We start from the raw sequence: 26,272 nt of genomic DNA on the forward strand, positions 1-26,272 counted from the left end.
GATTTTTATCCCTGTGTTTTGTTAGCGGGACATGAAAAGGAAAAAGCGGGAGTAAACAGAAAGAACTGATAGGATCCAGATTAAAAAGCCCGAGGTTGTTATAGGTAATGAACCTACACTGTGCGCGTGCAGCTATTGTCGCCTATAATTGCAGTGATGTTCTTCAGCAGCTGAGAAATGCCAAAGAGGACCGCTCAAACAAAAACACCTGCCTCGGCTGTTGTTTCGCTACAATATTTCCTTCCTGGCAATCCCCTGCCTCTCTGCCTTTCACACACTCCCCCCCCCTCCTCCTGCCAAGGGTCCATGAGCGAATATTTTTGTATTTTTTTTATAGAAAACAGAAGAAGAAGTGCCAGTTGGGAGACAAAAGGAGAAAGTGGTGACATTATGATGTGCCTGTGATGTTAATTAAAAGAGGAGAATGAGTCCATTCAGCAGTGTTTTACGGATCCCTGAACAATAACCTTTTGTGTTAAAGAGAAATGTGATCTATACCAACCCTGTAAGAGGTTTACATTAAACCCAGCAAGCTGTACAATGAAATGTCACTCTCCTGCCATCTCTGCAAGCATTCAGGCTCACGCAGTGATGTGTTTATGTGAGGTGAAGCGTTAGCGCTGTGTTTCATTTTATTTCCTTTGCTTGTCACTTAAGCATTTTGTTATTGGTACTGTATATCACACCGCTCTATGTTTTCTTGTCATTTAGGTCTCCGTTATCCAATTCAGCTTTGTCTTTGCTTGTCATCTTTTTTGAAGGAGATGAAGAGAGTTTTTTAAATATAAAGGCCCTTAGGGTTTGTTTTATTTCATGTCAAGAAAATTTATATTTTTGATGTACTGTATCACTGAGCATGTAAATACTATAAGCCAATCAAGCGTTCGGATGCTGGTGGATGTCAGGCGTGCATTCTGTCAGCTCCTATCTTGTTGTCAGAGACAGGATGAATGCATTAAGACGACTTCTGTACGCTACTTTCATCAGATTCTTCTCTTTGAGACGTGTGGAGGTACAAAAAAACCACCGAAAAGCTCATCAGCCCATAAACACATCAAGTCATTAAGAGAAGTCTCGAACTTCTTGGCATTGTTGGACCTTTTTTGGGAAAGCTTCCAGGGGGTGGAAATCTGTTTCCGCAGGCTCGGTAATGTTCAGATGTGGTGATTCAGAGGGACATGAAAGGTATTTCACCCGCTCCTGCTGTTCATGAGTCCACTTGCCAGCGTGAGTGGGGGCATTATTTTGAAATATGAAAATTTCATGAATGAAAAGCTCTTGCACCACGGGGTGTACCTAAGGAAATGGCCTCTTACTCCTTATTATTTCACCATGTGGAGGAATTACTGGGCTTATGACTCCCACAAGATTGCTACGATACATTTAAAGACCAGGCTGCACATTTAACTGTTACAACAATCTGCTGCAGGCATATATGACTTTCTTAGAATGGCAGCAGGGAGACAATTTAGGTCAAGAGGACTAGCGCTTTGGTCCAAATGAAATAGTGTAAAGCTACATTGAATTCACACCAAAGCACATAAAAGGTGTTTCAAGTCCTGGATTTTTGTTGCTGCAAAAAACATTTGAGAAAAATAACTAAACTTATCAACTGCCTTGACATAATGAAGAATATCTAAGGTATCCTTCACAGACTGCTCAGCGACCCCAATGCAACCTCCGGTTATGAGGATCAAAGCTGACTATAGGTAGCCAGGTTACAGTTCTTATTGGTGGAAACGGCTGCAGATCCATGATGTAAATCTCTCATTCCACCACATACCAATGGTGTTGAGATCTGGTGACTGTGGAGTCATTCTCATTGTCATGTTTGAGATGATCTTAGCTTTGTGACACGGCGTGCTATCAGAAGATGGTACACTGTGGCCATATAGGGATGGAACAACACTGTTCATTGGTGTTTAACTAATGCTCCGTTGGTACTAAGCGGCCCAAAGTGTGCTAAGAATCCCTTTTACAATCAGAGCTGTTTTAATTAATTGTCACATGAAATCAGCAAGATGCTCCAAAGACTCTTTAAAGGCTTAATGTTTAATGTAATAGAGCCAGTGATCCAGATCTTAGTTACTCTCTAGTCCTTGTGTGGTTTCATGTCCACAAACAACAGGAACATCCAAACAAAGTGGAGCTCAGAGCACAGCTCAGGAGCTGAATCGACATTTTCTCCATTCTGCTGCAGGTCACAATGGATCAGCTGTACACTGAACAATATGCAGCATGTTTAGGCTCACTGTGTGCAGCCCCAGTGGCCTAATGGATAAGGCACTGGCCTCCTAAGCCAGGGATTGTGGGTTCGAGTCCCATCTGGGGTGATTTCCAGCAGAGTGGCGCAGCGGAAGCGTGCTGGGCCCATAACCCAGAGGTCGATGGATCGAAACCATCCTCTGCTAAGACTTTTAGACAGCTGGTTGAACCCTGAAGAGAAAGTCATCACACCAACATAAGCAGCTGAGGTGTTAAAAAGCACAATGGATTCTTGCTTTTTATGCCACATTTTGACTGTACCATATGGGTGTGGCAGCAGAAATGAAGACCCATCAGACCAGGCAGCATTTCCTCTTCTGCTGTCCAAATTTGGTCAGCTTCAGGTTTCTGTTCTTGTTTTTTTTTTTTTTCGTTTTAGCCAATCTGTTTAAATGTTCACTGTTTTAACCGAGTACCTGAACAGTTGTATCTAATAAAGTGTGCATCTCTCTAGCCGACCATGCTTATTCCCCGCCCCTTACCTGTTTGATAGATGTAGGCACTTTTACACCTTTAACATCAATGAAATTTTTTTTATCAATTAGGTGGATCGGCACCACCGGACGAATCACAGTGATTAATAATTATGATTAGATGCCAATATTGTGATTAACAACATTTTGTCCTCTATCATTTAAAAGATTTTCACTTTTCAGATGAAACATCTCAACCTCCACAAGACAACTTGTTTTTTTGTTGTTCTTTTTTCTTGAGGATTAAGTTTCCATCAGTCACTCTTGGTGACTTTGGATTCACATTTCTGTGGCGTTTCATGTTGTCACAACTTTTCACTCTGTTCCCTTTGTGGCGCTTTATTATTGCGGTTTTGTCTCACAGTACAAAGACTGTATGGATTCTTTGATATGTCAGCGATGCAAATACAATGATGGCTTGAAATGACAAGAAACAGAAAGGAGCTCATACTCTGACAGCAGAACTAGGCCAATTTATATAGCAAATGATTGGTGCCATTAGTTTTAGCGCGCACGGAAGCAGTTGTTCGCTTATACGGCGAGCAAAATATTAACAGTGTGTTCATAAGTAATTAGAATGAACTCTAACCTTTCTTCCTTTCAGCACCCAATCTGCTGGCTGTCTATCTAACTCACTGTAAGAAAACGAGCAGCTTGTTTCATTTTTTTTTTCTCTTTCTTTTCTTCTTTTTTTTTTCTTCTTTTTTCTTCTTTTTTTCTTCTTTTTTTTTCTTCTTCTTCTTTTTTTCTCTTTCTTTTCTTCTTTTTTCTTTTTTTTTTTTTTCTCTTTCTTGGAGTTTCAAGTTGCTGCTAAACGTGCCAAAGCAGCCTATCTTGTGTTTCAACCTTTCATCAGTTTGAGCCAGTGTCACTGTGTACCTTGCAAATTGTCGAGCAACTGAAAAATACTAGTTCTGCACATGATACTCTCCCGCCTCGCATTGTGAAGGATGGCTTTGATGTAATTGGGCCCAGTTTCTTATTTTTAATGAATTCATCATTGTCTTCTGGCTATGTTCCCTCTGTTTTTAAAGATGCTGTAGTGAAACCTGTTCTTAAAAAGAGGTGTCTTGACCATAGTGACCTCGTTAATTATAGGCCGATCTCCAAACTTCCGTTCCTCTCCAAAATCTTAGAGAAGATAGTTCTCTCCCAACTCCAGCCTTACCTGGATGCACATGACATCTGTGATAAATTTCAGTCTTGTTTCAAACCACACCAGAGCACCGAAACAGCTTTGCTGAGAGTCCTTAACCCTTTAAAACCGGTCGGAGCGGGCACGCTCTGTTTTGCGTAACTATTTTTAAATCCCGGTAGCTCTGCAACCGTAAGCTAGCGCAATAATTTTTTTTGCATATGAAACCGGAGGAGTTGTACTTACATCTTATGCCATCAGCTTGTCCTAGGTCACAGTCAGTGTTGGGAAGGTTACTTTTAAAATGTATTCCACTACAGAATACTGAATACATGCCCCAAAATGTATTCTGTAACGTATTCCGTTACGTTACTCAATGAGAGTAACGTATTCTGAATACTTTGGAATACTTAATATATTATCATGCTGTTTAAAACTACATGAATGTCCTATTGCTGTGATTTATTACTGTTACTGAAGGTCCGCGGCTCCGAACAGTAGTAAAGGGACCTCTGGCTAATACGTCCGGTTCCCTGTCGGGCTGGTAGCCGAAAACTAGCTTTACTTTGTTGTCTGGGTCAACTTTGCTTGCGGGAGACAGAGAGAGGCGTTGAAAGGCTGCTCCAACGGAACTTATTTTTTCCGGAGGAAAACACGAACACAGTGTACAGTTGAGTCTTAATAGCTTACTTACAAATGGGCTCCTCAGGCACTCTTCTTGGCTGCTGTGGTTATTATTATATTTACATGCTTCCAGCTCCCGTTTTTGCTCCGTGACAGCTCGGACTTTTCCTTTCTCTCCCTCCCTCGCTCACAGACACATAACGTGTATGGTAGTCCATTCTCCCTGCAGCACGGACTACACTGCCCATCAGGCTACATGCTTTAGAGCTATGCCTGTAGCATTCTGCCTTTTAGCTTAGCACAACAACAACAACAAAAAAGCGCTCTCTCACCCAGGAAACACGCAGAGAGAGAGGTCACCCTGTAACCATGGCGAACAACAGAACGTAGCTGTCAAACAAACCCAAACAGTCCTGACCCGCGACAAGATGAAACAGGGAAGTACCGCCGTGTATTCCATTTATTTCACCAAAGTAACTGTATTCTGAATACCACCTTTTTAAACGGTAACTGTAACGAAATACAGTTACTCATATTTTGTATTCTGAATACGTAACGGCGGTACATGTATTCCGTTACTCCCCAACACTGGTCACAGTTTCCTTCCACATATAGCTTTGCAAAAACTGCATAAAAAGCGCTTGCAGCAACAAAAACATAATATTCCAGAAACACGCTTTGCCGATCCGACCAGCTGTTCATAACACTTCCTAGGTTGGAATAGACGTCAGCGTGAACTTTCACATGTCCAGCTTGTTTCAGCCTCAACAATCCCTGAAAGAGTCGCCATAAAGTATACACACTAGAAATCTTATAAAATTGTGGATGAGGTGATGAATATGGGATATTTTCGTACATTTAATAAACAGATAAACAATTAAATTACAGAAAGTTCCCTGTTTTTTTTTTACTGTTTCCATAAAAACAGGTTTTTTTTAATGGTGGCTTTACAGTAAAAACTGACTTGCGTTTCTCTTCTTTTTCTTATATTAAAATATTTCATGAATTAAAAGGGTATTTAAAGTTATTTACACTGACAAAAAGGGAAGTTTTACTGGTGTGGGCCACAATGTAAAATGAGTTTGACATCTCAGCTGTGGAGGAAAGCGAGGTGTGGGAGGCGGAAAGAGTGGAAAGGGCGGAGGGATCATCCAATGCAGCGACCTCGGTTGATCGTGCGAGGGGGGAAAAAAAGTCTTTGAGTTAATTTTTAATTTTTACTGAAAATGTTTCAATTCTCTGAATAATAGACTTGCCAAATCTCAGCCAAAGTTCTGGTGTAACCTTGACCACGTTTCGTTTTCCAAACTTTTGCTGCTCAGATCGCTCATGGGTGTCCTCCCACTGTGTACTTGTACTTGTGCAACAAGACGGATGCAGAAAGAAGAGAATCATAAGTGCATCCTAAGCGGTCCAGGGCTCTGCAGGCCTGTGCGAACCTGTAGGTGGTGATGAACAATTACTTAGACACACTCTGTTTGTTTTCCTCTGGAGGGAAAGAGGTTGGAGTGCATTTTTCTTTCATACAAAAACATAAAACTGCTCTCTGTTTTGCCCCTTTAGGATACCGTAGGTAAACAAAATTTGTAATATTTACTCGGCTGCAGTCACCCGAGTACTTGTGTCGGCAGTGGCTCCAGCTTGTTGCAGCATCGGGCACATCTGAGCGGTCTGCAGGATCTGAGGCATCACTGGGGAGGCTGTGCTGGCACGGATGAGGAAACGGGAGAAGGAAAGTGGGAAAGGAGGGGGTATAAAGGGAATCGATGCAAAGCTCCTTTTAAACTCAGTTCCCAGGCTGTGCAGCTGCTAGCAATTACCTGAGAAGGAGAGAGGAAAGACTGTGAAGTAACCCAGCGCTGAAGGCCTCTCCTCAGCTCGCACCCCGAGGCTCACTAATTACTTCACCAAAAACCCCGAATATCTGTCAGAACCAATCAGAGGCCGCCAGGAAATAGGAACATGGAGAGGAATTCATTTGTTTGTGAGGCAAACACTCACCAAGATACTAAGAATGTGTATTTATTAATGCATGTGTGCAGGTTGCTCCCTGGAAAATATCACCTCCCGCTCTGAGGAGGGACATTTTCATCCACACAGACGCAGCTTAGCATGGAGTTTCACCGGCAAAGGGTAGAAAGTAGAGTTGGAAACATGAGGTGCTTGTTCTTTATGAGAATCGTCATTTCTGCATCCTTTCTCTTCCCTCCTTCCCCCAACACCTTCCTTCATCTTCTTTGGATTGGCTAGGGAGCCTGGCTGTCCCCCCACTCCACCACTCCACCACCACCACCACCACCACCCTCTGCCATATGCTCAACGCCGTTAGTCTTTTAGAACCACTTTGTCACTCTCCCGAGTTTAGGAGGTAGACTTTGAAAGTGATGTCGCGGGATGCAAAACACCCGGGGAAGGTGGGCCAGCACCAGACAATGATTAATACGGCTTTCAGCGATCTCCTTGAAGGAAACTGAGGCGTCATTGCGTCGCTGCAGAATTACTTCGGCTTAGAAGGGAGGGGTGGGTAGGAGTGGTGGTGGTGGTGGGGCGGAGGGGTAGCTGCATCATAATTCTTTGAATCGCCGTATATGGATGTTTTTTAATTAAAATGTTTAGAGAAAAACACATTATTCACAACCTTGAATTGCAAGGGCGAAACATACTTTATGCATCAGGGAGGAGGAAAGTGTTGAGACTTTGTCACATTCATGAAAGCCTCATCTTGATTTCCATGCCGCTCCTCCAAGGTTGAGCAGGTTGTTGTCGTCCCCCCCCCCACCTCCTTCCTGTTCCAAGTTCTAAAGTGATAAATGATAAATTTGCGCACTTTTCTCATACCTTTCATCTGCTAAGACGTCGGGACGCACCGAGAAACAAATGCTGGAGATTTTAAAAGTTAGAGGGAGGCTTTCTTTCTCCCTTTGGGGAGTGCTGAGGTGTGCTTTTGCATAAATGGAGCCCAAACAGAGTTTGCAGAGCTCGGGGTGGCAGGCAGAGCAGGAGCTGGTCATTTCCAATGGGAAGCCATGGGATCGTGTTTTCTCAGGGGCCGCTAATACTCGCTGCCATAGTGAGTGACTCCCCTCGATGAAGGTCTAATTAAGACTAAGAGAAGACGATGATGGAGGTCTGCTCGGGGCGCCGTGACACTCACACCTCCTGTGGGTGTTACTTGGCTTTCTTCGGGCGTGAAAGTGTTGTGCCATATCACAGAAGCCCAGTGAGGAAGCTATTTACCTGTCACTAATTCTTGCTTGTTGCTGAGTAGTAAGATGCAGGGTGCTGTGCAAACGTTTTGAGCCATCCTGCATTTCTTTATCTTTTTCTGGGAAAACATACATAAGGCCTGGGGCCCAGAATCTGCCTGACAACGATTCCTATCCAGCCGACTGGAGGACTTTGGAAAATGTGAAGGAGCACGGTGATTCATGTCACACCAAAAGAAATTAATTTCTGTTACTTAAAAAATTAAGTAACAGAAATTTTCTGATTTTGTTTGCTTTTTAACTACTGACTATAGAAACTTTTGCTTTGTTTTTTTTTACAGTGAGTCTGAACAAAAGAAAGGACATTTTCTTTATGTTTTATAACTTTTTCTGTAATTTTACTCATTTATTTCTTACAGTTTAAGCCCAAACAGTCATGCTAACAGAGCTCTTTTATCTACTACACCAACATTTCTTTATCATGTGGAAAAACTGAGACACGCTGTTGAAATTGCACTGTTAAAAGTCCCTCTGGGATTAAATGTTCAGTTTTATTTCTCTTTATTGAGAGAAAGGGGGACTTTCACTGGTCGGGCCCACTTGAGCGAGTTATTTGTGGCCCACAATGTAAAATGAATTTGATAAATAGTCCTCATCACTCATTGGGTGGCTTTAAAGGTGCATTGTTGATTTAGTCTTCCTCTCACTGGGCCGCTGTTGAAACATTTATTCAGTAGCAAAGTGAGCGAGGATCAGATTGCACATATTTGGTAGAAAGCACAATATCAACACTGTGAAGAAAGTTCAACTTAGAGCAGCTCACTGGGGAACTCAGATGATTTTGTTTTGTTTTTTGATAAAATGTGAAAAATAAAAACATAAAATGAAAAAGAGAAACATTCCACTGAGACTGTGTTTAATCTTTGACTGTGCATATATCCAGCTCTGTGATTTGATGGACATCTTTACAGATTTAGGTAGCATACACTAACTGTTCACTTTATCAGTTTATGAATGTCCTTGTTTACACAGATATCCAATCAGCCTATCACCTTGCAGCAACTCGGTGCATGTAAGCATGATGAAGAGAGCCTGCTGAAGTTTAAACGGAGCATGAGGACAGGGAAGAAAGGTGATTTAAGACTCTGAAGACGCGCTCACCATGTCTCTATATCAGGATACAGCCATGTTCTAGCAGTGAGTGCATTTATAAAGATTTCCTTTGCAATAATGACAGAAAGCTGCTTGTTTAAAAGTGCTAGCAGGGGATGGTTTGACCCATGGGTTATGGGCACTGCACACTTCTGCTGCACCACGGTGCTAGAAATCACCCCAGATGGGACTTGAACCCACAATCCGTGGCTTAGGAGGCCATCCATTAGGTCACTGGGGCTGCAGACAGTGAGCTGCATATTGTTCAGTGTACAGCTGATCCATTGTGACCTGCAGCAGAATGTGGAAAATGTCTATTGAGCTCCTGAGCTTTGCTCTGAGCTCCACTTTATTTGGGTGGTGTTTCTGTTGTTCGTGGAGACTCATGAAACCAGACGAGGATCAGAGAGTAACTAAGATGTGAAGGAAAAAGGGGGTCTGACCCTTTACTAGAAAAGTATAGTGCACACTATAAAATATTAAATAATATAGTATCAAATACTATCACGACACAAATCAAAATGGGGAAAAAAATGTATTTCACAGACAGTCTGTTGAGTTTGAACTCTATTATCCTTGATTTTTATAAACTCTTTAAAACCTTCGACTTGCCTGTAAGCTGATTTCTGTTGTTATGATCCCCGTCACACCCACTCCTGTCACACTTCTTCTGTCCCATCTCCCATTTTTTTCAAATTAAAGAAGTTGCAGTGGCCAGTTTGAGGGGGGAAAATGTGACAGTGATATAATGAGCTATGAATACTCGCATTTATCCACTAATAAGTAAGATAATTTAGAAATGAGTGCTGAGTAATGGCGTTATGATTGTGGTGGGGACACAGAAACAAAGGAAGTGCTCTCACTCAGTCATTCCCTTCCTCCAGCACACACACACACACACATACACACATTCAAGTACAAAGAGTCATTTGCACACTCAATAAAACTACTGTTCTTCCATATCGCAATTTATCCGAACAAATTAGAGGCTGCGAGCATCCCACAGATGAAATCTCAGTTAGTATCTACCATGCAAATTAAAGCAACGTGGCCCATACTCCATTACACATATCATTATAAATCCCTTTGCCCCACTTCAAAACCCCCGCTACCAATAATCAATCTCACCATGTTGGGGTATAAAATGCAAAGCTGTGAATTAACAAGCAGGCGTGACAGGCTGATTATTGATTTAATGTCAGCGCCTGGACGGCACATACATCGCTGAGGCGCAGCACACTATTAAAATGTCCTAACTAGGGTAATTGCATTAGACACCTTTTTATAACACTTTGTAGGGCTAATCGGCATGTAATAAGGAGAGAGATGAGACAGGAGCCCAGCGATTCGCCGAGACAGTGGCCGCATGATGTCATGTCTGGAGGCGGAAGGGAAAGCAGGAAAGAGGGAAGAATAAAAGTAGAAGGGAACGATCGGGGCTTTAATCTGTGCAGGGTTACAGATTTCTTGCCACTACAGTCGGAAAGGTTAGAGCAGAGGTCAAAGGTTAAACAGAGACAACGTCAATTTTGGTCTTTGGACTGACCTGATTAAAAACAACTAAATTTTGACAGAAGCCCACAGCGAAGATCAAGATCCAGCCAAACTTCACGTGTCCGTGAAGTTTGAAGGGCACAAAAACAGAACAGTCCTGCAGGAAGACGAAAAGCATTTTCCCGAGAACTGAAACATCCTTCAACATGTTGACAGCGCTCCAGGCTTGGACCACTTCCTGTCGCTCCCTGAATGAAGATGTGAAACTTCATTATAGAACCCCCCGATGAGGCCTGTGAGGGAGGGAACACAGAGAAAAGAAAGAGGAGAAGAAGACGGGGTGGCCAGGTGCCAGGTGTTCACTGTGACGGGACACCCCATTGCCACGGAGACATGGGTCAGGGGGCATTCGGTGGGAGGGGCTGCTAGGGGCGGGGGGAAGGGAGGGCACGTGCTCCGAGCAGCGGGGCGGCCGAAGCTTTGGCATGAATTACCCGCCCGCTGAGCCGGCGCTTTGGAGATGCTAGATGAGAGGTCACGTACTCAGTGGCCCTCAAACGCACACACAGGCTCGCTCGGCAACAACAACAAGGCTCTGTGTGCGCCCGGCTAGTCACAACAGCTATTCTGCATTTAGCACACAAACACTTGTGCGCTCTTGGAGAGGATGAATTAGGTCAGCTCGGTTGGTCAAACAGGACGGCTCGATCCGCAGCGGGGCACTAAACACAAATTATTCTCACTAGAATGCTTTTAATATCAAAGAGGAGAGGGACAATCAGTGGCTGGACCTCCTCCATTTAGACTGTCCCACAGCTCAGCGTGGCTCCATGCAAGGCACCTTGTCCAAAGAGCACCTGGACGCGAGAACAATTCGGACGAATAGAGCACACTTGGTTTCTGTCCTCGAGTAAACAAGCTGAAATGCTGATTTTTATTTATTTATTTATTTATTTTTGCCCATCTGGGGAACTACGGCGTTGCTACGGTCACCGAAAGGCACAAGAAAAGTTTGTTTAATCTGCACACGGAGAATAAACATTTTAGTTTCTCGATGTGTAATAATTGAAATTTCGTTTTTAATATTAACTTCATTAGATAAAATTAATGAGTTTGTTTTTGCGCTTTGAATTTTGGTAATTGGTTGACCTTTGTTTGTTGATATTGGGATTACAAACTGCATTGTGTTTTATGATGAAAAATAAAGATGTGGTTTGAATATGAAATATAAATTTTAACAGAGAAAACCTAAAAACTTGAACCGCCCTTAAAAAAATTGGGAAAAATAACAAAAATTGAGGTTTGTATGTTTTAATGTGTTTTTTTTATGTACTTGATGTTATAATGCTGATGTTTACAAAAGCCATATTACAGTTCAACATGAATAATAAAACGGGTAAAAGAATACGTTTGAAGGCTGCAGTAATGATTAATGCTGTTTTGTTGACCTTAGCTTTGTATCCCACAGACCCACACTGTTGTATATTTAATCAGACTGAGGACTGAAATTCAAAGACTAGCAACGACAGGCTAAATAACCCTCGGTGACCCAAGTTAAACTTTTCTCAAACCTGAAGGCAGCATGACCACCGGGACTAGCAATGGGACTGATAATTTACATATGACAGGGCTGTAAATAAGTGAGAAGGTCATCTATACTGTTAGATACAATCAGGTCCATAAGTTTGTGGACGTTTTTACTTTAGACCATCACAGCGTGTTTTAAATCAAATAACTAACATGTGACTGAAGTGCAGGTTGTTGGCTTCACAGCTTTTTTTATAAACAGTTCCGCATTTTCAGAGGTTCAAAAGCAATTGGACAATCAAGTTTCAAGACCAACATCATTTTTGATTCTGATTGAAGCAACTTTGAACGTCGCATTGCTGTTGGTGTCAGATGGGCTGGTCTGACTATTTCAGAAAGTGATGATCTGCTGGGATTTTCCCACATAAGCATTTCTAGTGTTTCCAGATAATGATACGAAAAAGTGAGCGGCAGTTTTCTGGGAGAAAATGCCTTGTTGATATGAGAGGTGAATGGCCAGGCTGCTTTGAGCTAATAGGAAGACAACAGTAAATTAAAACAACCACTTGTTGCGACCAAGGTATGTGTAAGAGCATCTCTGAAAGCAGCAGAAGTCCGCAATGGGTACCACTCCTGTAAGCTATGAACTGGAAATTGAGGCTATAAAACACAAAACTGGACCATAAAAAACTGGCAAACGTTCGCTGGTCTGATGAGTCTCAGGGCAGGGTGAATATACCCAAATCAAAGAGTTTCCTTGAACATGACGATGAGTCCACTGTACTCAAATGGCCTCCGCAAACACCAGATCTCAGTCCAATAGAGCATCTTTAGGATGTGGTGGAACAGGAGATTCACATCATGTCAACATGGACCAAAATCTATGACGAATGATTCCAGCACCCTGTGCCATTAAGAATTAAGGCAGGGTCCAAACAGGTACTAGGAATGACTTGGCCAATAAGTACATATATAAACAGTGACCATTAATGGACACATTAAATAGTGTCCTTAATGACACAAAGCTGGCTGTGTAAAGGGCCTGGTTTCGCTCAATCGACCTCTGCGTTACAGGCCCAGCACACTCTCACTGCGCCACTCTGCTGGAAATCACCCCAGATGGGACTCGGACTTACAATCCCTGGCTTAGTAAACCAGTGCCTTATCCATTAGGCCACTGGGGCCTCCTAGCATGTCACACCTCTATGTGGTTACTGCCCTTTGCTTATCACACCAAAGTGAGTCTGGCCGTCTGAACAAAAATGTTACCCACGCCTGCCTTAGACGAAGGATCTTGTTGGTTGTTTGGGACTTTGAAGCTAACACTGGCTGTAAAAAGAAAAATCACACTGAAGTAAAAAGGTGGTAAATGAAGGCTTTGGGGGAAAGCCAGTGAGTAGCTTTAGCCTCTTAGTAAAAATAATCGTGTTCCGATAAGATCATCAGGCAGGCTACCATTTACCATCGTAATGTGGAGTTGCCAAGGTTACACGTATCCAGTGTCAAACGCACAGATGCGAGATCTGACTTTTACTGTGATTCAGGAAAGAAAACAGGAAACAAATTGTGCCTAATGGTGGATCACTGAGCCTCCTCTTCGGTGTGACACGGCCGTTAAACTAGAGGTTTGTTTTCGCCAGCAGTATCCGTATGTGATGATCCCACTCCCACAGGAAGAGGGGGAGAGTGGCTGAAGTGAATCAAAGGCCAGCGGCTTCTGTGTCTGCCTCCGTCCGGTTGATTGCCAGAGACGCTGGATCAGCGCCTCCATCATCTGACAACCTGTGAGAGCGACTCATTCATTCAATCCTCTCCTACACACCTCCGGGACCTCAACAACACCTCGCAGCATAATGAATCAAACGCTCTGCCAGGAAAACACAAACCCCCGCATAAACACACACACAGACACGTGCACATGTCGCAGTAATGATTGTCAGCGAAGACAAAAGAAAAGTTTGGTGACGAGTTCATGACTTATTCTGTAAAGGGGGGGGGGCTTGTGGATGTGCCGCGGCAAGATTCTGGAGCCATGTAATCATGGCAGGCGTCAACAACGCCATCCTTATTACTGCGGTAATGAAAAGTGAATCAGTCTCACACGGATTCATTTGTTAAAGGCAAATAATTAAGACAAAGGTCCTGCATCAAGCAGACAAATCAGAAAGACAAAGTGTGGTGCGTGACAGTCCTCCCGCGGTGATGCAGGCCTGTCCTTTTGTGTCATGACTAGTCGCTCTCTGGCATTAATCAGAGCGTCGTCCTATCTTGTTAGGCTGAGCTGGGAGATGATAGGGAGACCGCAGGTCTTTAATCAAGGTTAGAATAATCTGCGATGGTAGCTGATTATAAACCTGATCATCAGCAACATATTGTCACCTCCTAATCATCCAAATAAACAGAGAGAGAGGGAAAGAGGGAGACCTGCCCTCAGCCCCCACGTGGAGGAATAAATTACACGCAAACACACACATGCCAGAGCCTTACACATGCCTACATGCATATGCAAACACAATAAATGCATGCATTGCCCACACACAGGCACACGGGGCCGAGCGTGCGCACGCGTGCGCGTCCTGATATGCAATCTGCAGCGCGTAGCACTTTTTTTTTTGTTGTTGTTTTACATCAAATACTTTTAATGCAAATACCACGTTTTATGGGGGCCTTTTGAAAATTCTTGCCTCTCAGCGATTGGGAAACGAATGTACCGCGGCTAAGAAAGCCCCAGCTTGAAAGACATCCATCAAGACAGCAGATAAACAATGAAATGGCCCCTCTCAAGTCGATGATAACCTCAACTTCTTTCTAATCTACTTTCATGTGCTTTGTCTCCCCTTTTTTTCTCTTTTTTATTTACTCCCACTCTTTTATTTCACCTCTCCCAGGGTGAGCCTCTCCTCTTCCTCTTCCTCCCTCTCCTTCCTCCAGAAGCTCATTACCTCGGGACCGAGCGAGATCTCGGCTGTTTTCAACGCAGCAAAAAAAGAAAAAAAGAAAAAATTATAACACGACCGGCGACGGCACTCGTTAGCAGCCTTGTCAATCATCTTTGGCGCGGGCAGGGTGGAGAAGCAATCGGCGGCGGGGTCAGCGATGAAGATGTTCATTCTCTATTCATCCATCACATCTTTCGGGGAAATCAATTTACAGCGCATCAGCATCACAGTTGCCTCGACAACAGCGGTGATGTGAGAGTGGAGGGAAACAACTTCTAAGAGCAAGACAGAGGAGAGTGGTGGATTCGTTTAGATACAACCTAATAAACGTCACTCATCTTCTTCTTCTTCGTCTTTTTTCACACCACCACCACCACCTTCTAGGTTACATGAATCCTTTGTCCTCTACTCAAAATTACTATTTGCTAATAACTCAAAACTTTAATAGCAACCAAAGCAAAGCATCAACTACCCAGTCCTTCGTGGTGCTTTCACTTCCCTGTCCCGTTCAGGAGGTGGCAGGTGACGAGGTGGAGGTTTTGGGGGACGTTGCCGCTCATTTTTAATGTAGTTGTTGCTTTCTCGCAGGTGTCAGCTTCACGGTTCATTAAGGGTGTTTGGTTTGAGGGGGGAAAACCTGAAGAGAAGGAGGATGAAAGACAGACAGAGATGGAAGAGAGTTAGAAAGTAATTGGGGACATAAATGAAACACCCCGGTATCGCCGCCGACACCGTCCACGTTTGCAGACTGCAGATGAAAACATGGGTTAAAAAAAAAAAGAAAACGGGCATTGAGCGGCGAGTGTGCGCTGGACATGGGAAGGCTTTGAGGAAACCTGAAGTGTGAGGTGGGAGACAGGCGAGTAGAGGAGGACGTGACAGAACGAGGAGAAGGATGGAGTGCCAGTTTGTGTGCATGGAAGCGCACAAGCTTTGCCAAAAAAAGTGGGTGTTTGTGCATGTGTGTGTGTGTGCGTGTGTGCTTTCATTCCAGGAGATGTCATGCTGTTTGAGCAAACGGTTCTCCGTTAAGGCCATCCACCGCCTGCTGCCGGCGCCACCACCCCTGCTGTACCCAGCCAGCCTCGTGCCAACGCCTCCGACACCACAGCCGCTGATGCCAGGAGCCCGCCTGCCCCCTCGTCTCAGCAGAGCAGATGTCACTCAATTGCCCTCCACCTCACCCCCTCGAAAACTCCACCACCAGGAGCCGCCGCCACCCTAACAGGCAGCCATGCCGGCGTGCCAAGCAGGCGACGTGTTAAGAGAAAGAGGGGCGGCGGGCTCGCCGACGGGACGGCAGCAGGCGGGAACGCACAGAGCGGGGAGTGCTGTAGATTTTTCGCACTCCCGCCAATCGCCCCCCCGACACCACCCCCGATCCACCCACCTCTCCCTGACAAACGCACGCACATGCTGCATGCACTGGCTCACAAACACATGCGCAGTTCCCCACCCCATCATAAAAAAAGAGACACACTTTCCCCTCGTTCTCCCGAGATGACACCCCCTGCAGGCCTTTGGAATATTTTAATTCTGTTTCCTAACTCTTATTATGTGTGGAGTGTGTGACATGTGAATTGTAATTAGTTGCTCTGGGGTGAGCAGAGAGCGAAACCCCCACCTCTTTAAAAAAAAAAAGAGAGAGAGAGAGTGAAAACACTGGAGGGCAAATAATCTTTCCAAACACCCCATCCAATTTTAACCCCCCTCCCCGAGTCACAACCTGGTGTTCCTGTTGCCACCTTCGGTTTACCCACATAGGTGCAGGCCCCCCTCCCCTTTTGTTTTGTTTCTCCATCCAAGGCCGCCATTCTCCTCCTCCTTCGCACCGCCATGGATCTTATCTGCGAGGGAGGCCCATATCAATAACCCCGCAGCCTCCGCTCCTGCACTACAAAGAGCCCGGGCAACAGGGGCTAGCTGTAAGGATGGAAGATAATGGGATTGAGGTGGTACTTAAATCTCAGCGAACCACTGCAGCTAAGTAATTAGTGGATGGGATCCATACTGGAGGGTTAAGCAGAGCTAATGCCACCCTGGGCTTTGCTGCTGGAGCAAAATTAGCAGCATAGGAATGAGAAAAAAGCCAGCTTGCTGCATCTGTCTCTCAATCTATCTGCTAGACAACCTCCAACGTTGGTGAAGCTCTCCAAGAAACCCCAACGCAGACTGAAAGAGGCCAGGGGTAGGAAGGTGGGAGGGAGGACGAGGATCAGGGATTGTAATTTCACAGCAGTGTCAGAAGAGCCAGCCGAGGCCCTGTCTTTCCATTGAGGCTTCATTAGGGCGAACAATGGATTTCCCTGCCATCTAATTAGATGAGGTTAATGAGGAGAGGAGGGCCACGGTTGATCCCCACCGCGCAGTTAGAGTCACAGGCGGGGTGGGGGTGGTCAAGGGGTCTTGGGGGCACGAGAGGAGCGTCCCCTTGGAAAGGACGCAATGTACAGTGCACTGTGTGGGCCGCGGCGAGGGTGTAAACTCCATCTAAATCGCTGTATGATTGAATTATTGATTCCTGAAGGGAGGTAATGGGTTGATAACACATTGTATTACATTCACTGTGATTCTAATATGGTTTCACAAATATTACAGAAGAATTAGATATTGAGGGAAATGAGTGCAAGTGAAGGCAGCGGAAAAGCAATTATTTGTAATAGCTTACAATACATTTTGCAGGGTGATTCATGGTGAATGCTGTTCAAGAGCAAATATTAGTCACTTGTTTTTTCTTTAAAAGCTGCAGCAATCATCTCACATCTCATTGGACTTTTCTTTTTTTTGTTTCTTTGAGTCTCTAAAAATATTGCACACCGGTCAGTTTCTGAGAGCCGGAGCTTTTTGTGATGTTTGGCTTCACTCTGTTCATTTTTTTGCGTCACAGCTTAGAATAAAGCTTCTTTGTGGGGAAAAAATCTGTTCCAGCTGCACTGTACCTAACAGGTAAACTCACAGGAGGCTGTATGGATATGAGGCTAGCACCAGTTTATCAAATTGTTTCACTATCATCCATCCTTGTCACTTATATGCAACATACGCAAAGTTTTTCCTTCTTTTTTAGTGCATCATTTCAAGAAAGAAATGACGGAGGTGAGTCGGTTAATGACCAGATGCAAGGTATGCCTCCCACCTACTCGACGTAGAAATGAGTGAGGGAGAAGAGTCATTAATGGCTTCACCCTGCTGTCTCTTCAAATACTTGGGTCTTGGCTAATGGCTGGTCAGACACACATTTCTTTCTTCTAATGTGGTGTAGTTACAAAGATGTAAAATCACAGTCCAAAAATGCAATCATACACAACATGATGTCATAATAACATCACCGCAGGATGATTGTTAAAAACAACTGGCTTCCTCCTTCCACTAAATTTATTATATCAGCACTGCTATTACAGTTAGCACACACACTTTATGGATTCTGATCACTAATACAAAATATAACCAGAAAATGATATGATGATGCAAAATCTGAAATAGCTTAAAGCAGACACAAAGCACTACACGTATAAAGGCTTATTTACATCATGAAGCTGTAGTCTCAAAAAAATGTCATAGATTTAACTCTCTCTGTGAAGTTGGACTTAAGAAATAAGTGAGCCATGAGTCTGCAAAAAGCAACGTGAAAGTGAAAGTTCTCCGAGAAGTCTCTCGCCTGGGGCGCTTCTTCTAACAGTTCACTGTATCTGGTTCTTCCTGTTCAGTGTTTTTAGCTCCTAAGTGTCATCTACACTAAGCTGGTGACATCTCAGAGGGACGCACCGATCACACTGTCAATCCCTATTTCAGGTAGGTACCATCAGGCAAGTGCATAATATTACCCAACTAGTTCTGGTGCCCAAGCCTAACTAAATGGCTTGACTGTCGCTGTTTCTGAACATTAATTAAAATGAATCATTTTAATCTGGGAATGTAAATATATAAATACTCCCATACTTTCATAATACTCCAAAGTACTCATATAGCAATGCATATTTTAATGGAAACCTCTGAGACTGCCACTTTATTAGCTGTAACAACACAAAAGTGATGTTTTCACACTGAGACTCATTAATTTCAACTTACAATACAGTATACAATATGTAATTACATGGACCATTTGGATCATGCTGCATGGTGACTAATGAGTACTACTTTTGGTATTTTAGTTCAGAGTTGCCTTTTTTTGTTACGCCAGCTCCCCTTCCAGACGCAACCCCAAAGGAGATTTGTATCCCTGGCTGGAATTGAACCAGTGATCTTTTACCCACCAAGCAAATGTGTGATCATTTTCAAGAATAAAGGGAAAGACAAGACTATATATACAAACAGGCTTGATAGTGCATTCTAGACTCATTCAGAAACCAGAATCTCCGAATTCACAGTTAGAATTTTCATCTAAAATTCCTCCTCAACTCAGATTTCAAGGATTTCAGATTTCAACAAGGGACTGATGTAATTACCGAGTTCTGACTCCTGAGGTATCTGGAATGTACAAAGACACAGGTGGAACCATCAACCCTTGTGACACTAGAAATGGCTGGCAAGAACATGAAAACCGAGGAAAATAACTAAAACAGGAAGTAACCCAAAGACAAATGGCTAACAGTGAGACTTGAAGAGTAAAGGAAGTGATGCGCAGCCATGTGGTGACCAGAGACTGCAGAAAGTCAGTGTTGAACGAGTTCAAGGGGGGACAGATAACATAATTGGGGACAATGTCAACTGTGCCGGTCCCATGCTGAACTTTTCTCAACTTCAAGCTGAAGACATGAGTCAATACCAATGAGAGCAAAGACGAATGTTGTCCAAGGACGATGTTGGGCAATGCCTTTCACCTACCTTTCACAGGAGACTGAGGATATCCAAATGCATAAATGAACAACACAAGGAATCACACACTGCAAAGGCTGTACACCCTAATATCTGCACAACCTTTACAGAGAAAGCTAATTGTCTGCATGATAAGAAGGGCACTTAAACTAAAGTTTTTTATGTTTTATATTTCAATTTTGGATAATATATCGAGACATTTAAATATTAGAGCTACTTTTGTTAGAGCTATTCTTTAATATATTGCATTACTTGTAATATTAGTACTTTAACTTGTTCATTGCAGCTCTTAGCTTCGTGGAGCAATTTCCTCTGTTTTGCCGTTCATCATTTATCATAACAATAAGCACCTTATGTATATTGTTGACACAAGAACACGCTGACATCTTAACTCAGTATTTACCTGCCTGTACAATCTCTGTCTTCACGATACTCTAAAAAAAAATATCCCAATTCAAAGATGAAGAATATACATTTGAAATTAGGGATGTCACGTGTACTGTATTGGATGTCTGCTCAGTGGTTTTGCATTTCCCCTAAGGTAGACTTAATGAGATGAAATGTCTAAGAAGTTTCCCACCACTTTGCTTTGGATTGATGATACAGGTTTAGTTGTTTTTCTTTACCATCAACATTTTCTCACTTACACATGAACAGGTCAGACCCCAAAAGACCCTTTAAAGGAATTTAAAATAATAAACCAACAAATACTAAAACCAACTTGTTATCAACACCCAGGAAACCCATCAAAATGCCAGATTGCTCACAACACTGAATACAGCATGTGACTTTGCCCGTGATTAACAATACAGCTAATTAAACAGGTGTAAGAGAGAGGGGAAGAGGTTTGTGTGAATTTGCCATTAGAGATGTGACAGACGAGGGACTGGGTTTATGTATAGATAATGGCAGTTAAAAAGCTTGTGTGAAGACGAAATAAGTGGTATTTTGGCTCCGTAAAAGCAACAGCTGGGATTTAATCTATGGAAGTGACAGTGAGAGGCAAGCTGTAATGTAAGGAAAGAATATTTTTAACAAAAGAAAGAAAGCTGGTTTCATTTGAACATTTATACTCTGTGCTTTTATGCAGTCATAGGAGGTTCATTCTTCAACAATGAGCATTTTTTTGTGTGCAGCAAAACAGCCCTTTTATGGCGTTCTACATCACAGTGCATTATAGGAGATTTGAGGCAGCACCTGCCTGATCTGTAAGCTAGCAGCATTGCTCTCCAAATGGGACATTACTCCATGGATGGGTAATGTGATTTTTGTGAACTGGGAGGCAATTTTGAGATTTCAAAAACAATGTCATCACTGCGCATTAGTGAAACCAAGAGATTACACCTGCTGCGGCAGAGCTGACGGTCTAGGTTAGACACACACGTAAAGGCACACACATTTTGAGGTAATGTGTAGTAATGTGTGGGTCACGGTGTGCAGTAATAGCCATAATCACAGTTACAGTTAAGCTCGTTTCACATGAGCCTATTGAAGCCCATGAGCAATTTCATTTTATATATCCAATACTGTGCAAAAGTTTTGAATTATTGTAATTTCTTTACATTTTGCTGGGAAGAAAGGAAATATGTCCAGTGATTTACTGAAACATGCAAACACGCAGGGAAAAAACAGAGTTTGTACAATTGTAGAGAGCTTGAAAGTCAATATTTGGTGTGACCACCTTTATTCTTCAGCACAGTCTGAACTCTCTAAGGCAGCTTTCTTGTCATTTCTTTAAGTAGTCTTCAGGAATAGTTCTCCAGGCTTCTTGAAGGACATTCAAAGCTCTTCTTTGGATGTTTCTGCCTTTTGTTCTGTTCTCTGTCAACATGATCCCACACTGCTTCTGATGTTGAGGTCTGTGGGGAGGCCAATCCATGACTGATAGTGCTCCACTGTGTCTTTTTCTATCCAGGTATGATTTTCCGGCATTGACAGTGTGTTTGGGATCGTTGTCATGATGAAAGATGAAGCTGTTATTTATCCAAATCTTTCCAGATGGTGGATCAAAATCTGATGGTACTTTTCTGTGTTTATAATTCATCTATTTTCACAAGATCTCAAACACCACTGACTGAAATGCAGCTCAAACCATGACTGAGCCTCCACCGTGTTTTACAGATGGCTGTAGACACTCACTGTCGTACCTCTCTCTCTTGACCTCCTCTGTATACACTGACAGTGATTTGAACAAAGTTGTATACTCATTATTTCAGATGACTTGCTTTAAGTCTAGTTCTTGTGTAATTTCCATACCTGAGCCTTTTCTCCCTGTTTCCCTTCCTTATGAATGGCTTCTTGACAGACAGTCTAAGGAGCTTGGAAAGAAAAGCGTCTGGACTTCTTTGAGTTGCTTGAAGACATTTCACCTCTCATCATCAAGCAACTCAAAGAAGTCCAGACGCTTTTCTTTCCAAGCTCCTTAGACTACGATGACCTGGATGACTGAGAACCTTCACAGACTTCTTGACAGACACTTCTTTTGTCCATCACGTGTCCAGTTTACTCAAATTATTTATGTTGTCAGATAATAGTTCTTTGAAAATCACCTTGTAGGAGCAAAATCACCAGGTAGATAGATAGATAGATAGATAGATAGATAGATAGATAGATAGATAGATAGATAGATAGATTCTACATTTTACTCTGCCTCAGTCTCAATTCTTTTCATTTCCGCAAAGAAATTATGCAGTTGAAACTGACATGCGCGAGCAAAATGTTAATCAAACAAACCCATTTCTCCTCAACAGCTAAACCAAACAAACGGGCCTCAACTTTCCCATTCAAGTCAGAATGACAGCGTAACACAACACAACAGCAGCGAACGCAGCGTTCTTTATTCAGGGAACGTCAGCCGCGCGCTATTCTGTTGAAAATATCAACTTCAGATGTTGAGGGGAGGAAAAAAGACGGGCGTTTTGTCTGCCTTTGTTGGTTTGGGCTTGATATGCCGCGTGAGCCTTTCAAGCCATTTGTTAGACTCAATTTCTTCCTCTGTTACATCTACAGATTACGTTTCAAGCAAACAACCAGCAACATGAAGGCGCAGAAGCGCTATTATGGTGAGAGAATGACAACTTGCATAGGCAGAGAGCAAGGGGAGAGAGGAGAAATACAAGAAAAGGATGAAAAAAAGAGTTGATGTAAAGAAGGCGAGGGAGATTGGAAAGAGGCGGAGATAGAAGTGATGAGATACTACAGTGATGGGATGTATGCGTGTGGGGCGTGTGTGTGTATGGTAAATGCTTGCATGCAGGTTATGCAAATAAAAGAGCTTTGATTCTTTGGCCTTAAACATAGATTCCCTTTCATTGTTTTCCTTTCTGTTAACGGTCTCTTTTGGTTTTGCGTCTCTCCTACACCGTCTCGTCTTGTGTGTTCATGAAACATCACAGCAATGTGTAGAGTCTAAACTTGAAACATCTGGCTGAGATATTCATTTTCTTTCTAGATAAGTAACTTGAAGATGCATATGAAGCAAGTGCCCTCTCACTGTCTGTTTTTGTTTGTTTAAATATCTAAACAGTAGCCACAAAAATAATTATTCATTTTTTCAGAAAATTTGAATCTGAATAGGCCCTACTTGTGTTTTAATTGATCTTTAAGTAATCATCATCATGACTAACATAAGCAAGCCCTGTTCTTACTATTAATTTATGACACCTGGAGTTTATCTCAGCTTCCACGTAAGTTTATTAGCTTGTTCAGCAGAACTAGTGACAATCCAGCAAAAACAGGATGCTAATGTCTCACAGTTTGTTTAGTGTATGCTGTGCATCAGATTAGCAAGAAATAACACTTTTGTAATAAAAATGGACCAAAAAACCCCCCGAAATATTAGTATTTTTTCACAGAAAGTTGCTCAGTATTAGTCTTTTGAATTAAGTAATGACCAGCAATAGTATTAACTTTTATCACAGTTTTAGCTACATAGCAAATTTAATAGTTGAATTAGCTTAAATCAAGCTAAAACATGGCCCTGCTCTTTAGTAAAATAAATTGCTTGTTAGCAGGAAGTGTGCTATTCTGGTAGTAAAAAGAACAAAAATGTATTCAAATAAAGAAGCAAAGAGTAAGATATGGAGGGTGAGGTACTTAGCCTAGCCAAGTAAAGCTAGTCTATGGCTTCTTTTCCTTCTGGATAGGTCATGTCCTCAAGCTAGATTAGCAGGAGCATTTCCATCTACAAAGGGAGAGACAAAGTCTATGTTATGAAGAAGGAGAAGGGAAGTGGAGCAACCTGACCCAAAACTCAACAAAAAAAGATTGAGTGTGAGGGTTGTCTGGGACCACTTTTAAGTTTGCTAACTCACTGTTGTGCTAGATTTAAGCAGAGAAACTACAAAGTTAACCATAGAGGCGCTGACAGCAGTGCACATTTCGCATGCTATTGCAGAAGTTGCCTAACTTTAAATCCAAGCTGTAAGTCATATTGACAACTTACAGCTGTTTTCTGGGAGACAACGGTTTCCGAATCAAGTCCACTGTGTGCGCTTTGAAAGAGGTCAACTGTAAAAGTAAAGCTTTGCATGCAAAAGAAAAAAAAAAAAACTTCCTCAAATACATGCCACAGTTTTACCTTCATGGGTTGCTTTTTGGTTGTGTTTTTGATTCTCCATCCAGGTAAGTACAACAGAGAATTTTATCAAGGTGCTGGAAGGAAAACCATGTCGCCTTATAGCACATATTACTCCACTGAAGCAGGTCAGTATATCAGCTACAGTTTGCTCCATTTTTTTCTTTTTACTTTTGGCATTTTACAGTTATATAACAATGCACGAGGACACACTAACTGTTAACTGCTTGCCATCTTCATTCTTGTTCTCTCCTCCTATGATTTTCATTTTACTACTCCGGAGCTAGTCAGAATGTCCATTAATGTTTCGTACACTTCATTAAATACCACAGCAACACCGGTTACGGGACTCAGAAAAATGCTCTCATACAGCTTTTGGATGATTATGATCATCTGCATGTTACAATTATTTTTAAAAATAACTTCACATTAAGCCATATGCACTGGTTCCCCTTATAAACATTTAAATTTGTAACAGCATGTTCATTATTAAACAATAATGGAAAGTATACTTTCTACTACTTCTTGATATATTTGTGATTTATATTTTTAAGCAGTCCTCTTTATTGTCATTGTAAACACAGTCAGACATGAATTTCTCATCCTGATCTTGCTTAAATCTAAATGGGGTTGGCTAGAGTCAAAACACAATCTCACGTAATTTTTTAAAAATCAGATATTGGAAGTAGTGTGTTCCCAACAAGTGCAATTAAAATTGTATTGTTGTTGTTTTTGTGCCTTCAGAACTTGGATCACTCACGAGTATAAAAGACAGTCCCAATCCCAGGAATAATTTAGTCTTATTCCATAGCTCTACATGCCATTAGTGTGTACACTTCAGTAAGGAGGATCACTCGCCACGCAACAGCGGTCTGCTTTTCCAAGCTTCCCAGCAGCACCCTGCTTTAACCTAGATCGCCATCTAGTGATGGTGTGCTGTACACCACCCTCAACACACAGTCCAAGCACATCAGAGAAATAAGAGTGACTGTATGGAATTACATGTGTTTTTTCTTTTAAGTGTATGTCTGTGTGTGTGTGTGATTGCAGAAATCTGCTTTTCATCGGACATCGCTGTGAGCGGCTGATTGACTGCTGGACCGAGGATCGATTCATTGTCGTTGCTGGTGTCGACAGTTAAGGCAGTAATTTCCACAGTGGTTTTCTACAAACAAAAACACGTTAGTTACAAATTGCATTCAACAATCGTCTTCTTCCTCATGTCTTGATTTTGTAAATGCAGTTTTAGACTTTCGTCAGAGGAATTTTGAATGGAGCCGATAAAACCTGTTTTGGGTGTTGAATCTTGTTCTTTATTGAAGATTTCTTTGAACTGTGGCGAAATAATTCTTAATGTTCTTTGTTACTAGTGTATCCACAAGATGTTTAGAATTTAAAAACTTTTTTCAGCTTGTCGTTGGCGCACTTTTGAATAGGACAGCTTGTTTTTCAGCACCGTACCCCACCTACTTTTAGAATTTAGGAAACCTTTATTTTGACCTTTTTTTCAGATGCAATTTTGAATGGAAAATTCATGGATTAATTAAAGTGAATTGCCTGAATTAAGTCAAAGCACAAAACTATGAAAAACTGACTTAAATTCAAAGTACCGGTTGTGTGGCGTGTACACGTCTTCCAGGAAGTAAGAAAGACTTTTTTTTCCTTTCATGAATTTACATATGTTCCTGCTCCTTTTTTTCCCTGAGTGTATGTACAAATGTCTTAGTTTTCCAGCTGTAGCTCCATACGTGTGTGTGCGAGTGTGTGTGCGTGCACAGGCCATGCACCACACCTCTCCATAATGAAATCATGCGGGTCAGTGAGGCCAGCGAGGCTCGGGCAGGTCACCCAACAGATCGGAACTAAGCTGCTTTGACCCAGCCTGGTACTGAATGCCAAACACACACACAAACGCACACCATGCACGGCGCTTACAACACAATGGAACCACTGTACAGAGGGGAGGGTGTGTGGTAATGATTAAAAAGGCGAGTCCAAGGAGTGTATTTACAATGCAGGAACCTACGCAGGGAATTGTCTTCTTGTTGTTTTACTCCAAAACTAATAAA

At 42.5% G+C, this 26,272-nt stretch overlaps 1 long non-coding RNA gene and 2 other non-coding genes across 4 annotated transcripts; all 3 read left to right on the top strand.

Moving 5' to 3' along the window:
• Window positions 1-2,260: 2,260 nt before the first annotated feature.
• Window positions 2,261-2,333, top strand: trnar-ccu (transfer RNA arginine (anticodon CCU)). The gene has a single exon. It is a non-coding gene; the product is annotated as a tRNA-Arg (tRNA).
• Window positions 2,334-2,339: 6 nt separating this feature from the next.
• Window positions 2,340-2,411, top strand: trnam-cau (transfer RNA methionine (anticodon CAU)). The gene has a single exon. It is a non-coding gene; the product is annotated as a tRNA-Met (tRNA).
• A 21,290-nt stretch (window positions 2,412-23,701) lies between these two features.
• Window positions 23,702-25,678, top strand: LOC112843755 (uncharacterized). Of its 2 annotated transcripts, none has more exons than XR_003216241.1 (3): window positions 23,702-24,144; window positions 24,251-24,331; window positions 25,254-25,678. It is a non-coding gene; the product is annotated as an uncharacterized LOC112843755 (long non-coding RNA). The 2 variants fall into 2 exon arrangements; XR_003216242.1 differs by lacking the exon at window positions 25,254-25,678 and adding an exon at window positions 24,948-25,087.
• Window positions 25,679-26,272: the final 594 nt, after the last annotated feature.

The sequence above is a fragment of the Oreochromis niloticus genome, linkage group LG23 (genome assembly GCF_001858045.2).
Source record: "Oreochromis niloticus isolate F11D_XX linkage group LG23, O_niloticus_UMD_NMBU, whole genome shotgun sequence".
Taxonomy (NCBI): Eukaryota; Metazoa; Chordata; class Actinopteri; order Cichliformes; family Cichlidae; genus Oreochromis; species Oreochromis niloticus.